This window comes from Brassica rapa, unplaced genomic scaffold, assembly GCF_000309985.2.
Source record: "Brassica rapa cultivar Chiifu-401-42 unplaced genomic scaffold, CAAS_Brap_v3.01 Scaffold0316, whole genome shotgun sequence".
NCBI classification, from domain to species: domain Eukaryota; kingdom Viridiplantae; phylum Streptophyta; class Magnoliopsida; order Brassicales; family Brassicaceae; genus Brassica; species Brassica rapa.
Genome location: NW_022610259.1, coordinates 45,393 through 49,758, shown reverse-complemented (window position 1 = coordinate 49,758; position 4,366 = coordinate 45,393).

Genomic DNA, 4,366 nt, shown 5'->3' with positions numbered 1-4,366 from the left:
ATCCAACGGCCGAGTAAGCCACAAGCCCAATCTGGTAGGCTAAGCGACCGACCAGACCTTGTGACTCCTACCCCGTCTTAGATGAACCGTGTACTTGTCTTAAACGGACAAGAACATTGACTGATCCCTACGGAACGGACACGACCTGTCTCAACAGGCACCGTTTGGAACATGGACTCCTTCGGTCCTTGGTACCTCATGGTCCTCGTACCTCTTGGTCCTCATACCTCTTGGTCCTCGTACCTCTTGATGTTCGTAACCCATGGTCACTTACACCCTTTGGAAACTCACAACCTTTGGTAACTCATGACCCTTGGTTACTCACAACCCTTGGTAACTCGTGACTCTTGGCAACTCGTGCCTTTTGGGACAAGGCCAACCGTTTAGCCCAACCGCCCAGTACATGGTGCGATTCGAACCGACCGTTTAACCGACCAGTGTCTAGGTTAGCGGTTTGGTTATGACTGGCCAAGTCTAGGGACGTGTCCCTTGGACTGAACCAACACAACCCTTTGTGTATAATCAGAAAGAAGAGAAAGGACCGGATAGAAACAAGGAGAGGAGAAGCGGCTAGGTCTAATGAACCGACCAGAGCCGCGGTGCGACCACAAGGTTCGTCTGTTCGGCCTGATGTGGCCATAGCCCACCACGTACCTTCTGAACCGTGTCAGGGTTCTCCATGTTCTTCTCCTACTCTCGGTCTCCCATACTGATAGAACCAAAATAAGGATCACTCTTTCGGTAAGGTTGATATGAACTCAGATCCGAGAGGATTGAGAACTGATGGTATGAACGGTGACACTAAGGGTTGCGGAATAGCCCAAAGATACTACCAGACCTCGATCGTTGCCGGATGTGACGCACCGGTCCAACAAAAGAAGGATCAAAACTTGGAGATAACCTCACCAAGAAACTAAGAAGTGTTCTAAACAAAGAACAATGAGAGTAAAAACTCAAAAGAATGAAAGCAAAACCAAATTATCTTATTCAGATCTGATGGTTACATTATATAGAAGTTCTAGTCAAAAGACTTAAAGAAAAATGTGGGAAATCTAAACATAGAAAATGATAAAATTGACCAGATCTGGTCAAGGCACGAAATCACACTTTGACTGGCGTAAAACCCTTCAAATTCCGTCCAGGTTCATTGTATCCTGAAGCATGTCCTGCGGACTGGGCCAGTACACAAGCAGGACAGTCCAAAGTAGCCAGTTTTGAAGTGTCACGGCCTATCTTGAGTTCCACTCGTCCGAATCCAAATCTGTCTTGACCGTTGCTCTTAAAATGCCAATCAGTACGGGAAATACGAGCTCCAGTTCTGTGAATTAGATCGTCTGGACATGGATATTGATGAAGCCTCAAACTGGACATCCGGGCGGTACATGCGGTACTGTCCAGAAATATATAGCAATGACCTAACTCAGGATTCGTGCGTCCGAATGCGATTCCGTCTCGACTGTTCTTCATAAAATGGAAAACAGGACGGTGAAGACAAAGTACAGTACAGTGAAATAGATCATCTGGCCATGGTTCCAGCCAAAGCTCCCATCCAGATGCATTTGGGACAGTCCGGTCAGTCTGGCCAGTATGGTGAAAATCATGAACCTCAGTTGAAATCTTCAGAACGTTCTGATCTCCAGGCTGGTTCGGCTCCATGTGCTGATCCGTTGTAATAACCCTCATGAGCCAATAAATTTTTTGTTCGAGAAAAATCCCGCTCGACCAGTTTTTAGTTGGTTCAACAAGGATTAATAAAAATAAAGATCGACCCGGTAGATTAATTTCTCGAAGGGACTGTCTTGTGGTTGAAAGACCTTCACTTGATGGTTTGGTCGAGTCTTAAATATTTTGGTCAAATTTTTATTAAACTGGAAGAGATTTTCCGAGAGCAAGACGAGAGCCAAAGACAAGGAATATTTGGTTGAAAAATTATTGAAAATTATCAACCAACTGCTACAATTAATTTTGGACCAGACTCATGTCTTCCACCAGCCTGCTTGCTCAGTCTTTAATCACATGACTTGCACCTGCCTGCTTGCCTAGCTTCTTCAGTAACTGTCACATGACAATCACAAGCTGCCTGCTTGCCTTGTTTCTTAGATTGTCATGTGAGAAGCACATGAAAGGGGTGGAGTTTCTTCAGGTTAAGGAAAGGACAGCAGCTTGTGCTGAGAGTGCTGAAGCAGCTGGCCAGCTGTCCCCACTCAGCTTAGCTTTGTCCTGAGTGAAACCCTCACATGAAGCAAGCTCACCTCACATTTAACCCCTCTCCAGCTGCTTCCCACGTTCAGAACCCTGCAGAAAAACCTAGAGAATTTCAGTGAGAAAGAGAGAAAGAAGAACAGAAAAATCAGAGAGAAAAATCAAGAAAATAAATCAAGAAAAAATTGGTGGTGACCTAATCTTCAACCTTAGCTCAGTTTCTTACCTTGGGAAAGATCAGAAGGTGAGATTTTTAAGTAAAACCCTATACCTAGTTGAGTTCAGATCATGATCAGACCTTGATCTTTCTCTTTGATCAGTCCAGCCACAAGCTTACCTTGGAGAAGAGGATCAGCTGAGGCCATCTAGTCCTTTGGTTCATCTTGGTCAGAGGTAGAGTAAAGCTTGAAGTATCCAGTCCTGTCCATTCAGCCTTGTTCAAGTGGAACTCAAGTCTTGTCCAAGCCAGTTTCAAGACTAATCTTTAGGTGAGTCTAGAGAGAAGATGAGATAGATCATGAATGTGTACATGATTGAGTTTAAATTGTAGTATCTCAATTAGATAGTAAAGTCTTTGAATCCTTTAAGAAGTGTATGGGTTTACTTAGTGTAAACACTTACACTTAAAGATTAATCAAAAGGTTAAAGTGAGGTTAATCATAATCATAGTACTTGTTCCCAAGTACTAATCTTAATTATGAAATAATCATGGTTTTGATTAAGGATTAATCATGGTTTAATTAAGGATTAATCTTGGTTTAATTAAGGATTAATCTTGGTTTAATTAAGGATTAATCTGAAATTAATTAAAGAGTAATCATGATTAATTAAGTACTAATCTTGGATTAATTAAAGATTAATATGAGATTAATTAAGGATTAATCTAGGATTAATTAAGAGTTAATTATGATTAATTAAGGATTAATTATGGATTAATTTTGGAATAATTATGGAAGTAAAAGCATGTGAAATCTTGTTATATTCACTATCCCTAAAGCCCCCGCATTACCGTGACTTGGTCCTGCGAACGGAACAAGGTCATGAAGACACGATGATGGGGTAGCTCCCTGGAGACCGTGTACTGCATGACGATGCAGTGTCGGATTGTTCATACCGGACATTCGACAATGATGGTGATGCTAACTCACTAGTCTCGGTTAGCCTTAGTGGTTTCTCGGGTCTAGTATATATATTGTATTATATGAGTATGGTAACGGGCGGGTGTTGTGGAAGTGATGTTTAAAATAAGAATTCACAATGATGATCGATATTAAAGTATAGTACTAGTACTTGCATGATCATGTATATCCATTTGATAATTGTTTGGTTTATTATTGATTGTGTTTTGATTCTAGATTCACTGAGTAAACTAGTTGCTCATGACTCATTCGTGTGTGCAGGTAACCCTTAGGCGGGAGACACTTTACTCTTTTGGACGGAAGGAGCGGCCAACCAGCGGTAGTATTTTGTTGTCCTTGCAACGTACCTTTTGATGTATATTTACTTAAAACGTTGTTGGGCGATAGGCCGTAGGGTAAACTATAACACTTTGTAAGATGTTTAAAGTAAATAAATAATGTATAAAAGATGTTTATAAATCACGAGTTCTCATATGATATTAGTCCTTGTCCGGGACGAACTAACTATTGAATATTGCTTTATCGGGTTGAAAAGCCTAGAGTAATATCCGATAGGAGTGTCTCTGTTCTTTGGTTGTTGGTCTAAGGTGATCGGATTTATTTCGAGAACCTCGGGTCGACCATCAGGGAACATTGACCGTGTCATTTCCGGTTATCTACGATCGGGGGTGTCACAAAGGTGGTATCAGAGCATTGTTATACGATGCTAGAATGGGACTTGTTTCAAAAAAAAACTTTCGAGTCAAAAATGTGTCGCAAGGATAATTAGGATATGCTGGTTTGTTCCTTCTTTTAGGAATTGATAGACCTGGGTAGAAACTTACCATGATCTTTTGTTGCAGATGCCACCAAGACAGGCACATCGTGGTGGACATTATCTACCGATACCTATTTCATCATCTTCAGACTCCTCGCCGCCATCTACTCCGGCACCACTTTCGACTCCTAGCTTTGAGGCTACACCTTCAGGCTCTAGCTTTGAGACTGACCCGTCTGAAGGGTCATATGATCAGACACCGGAGCAC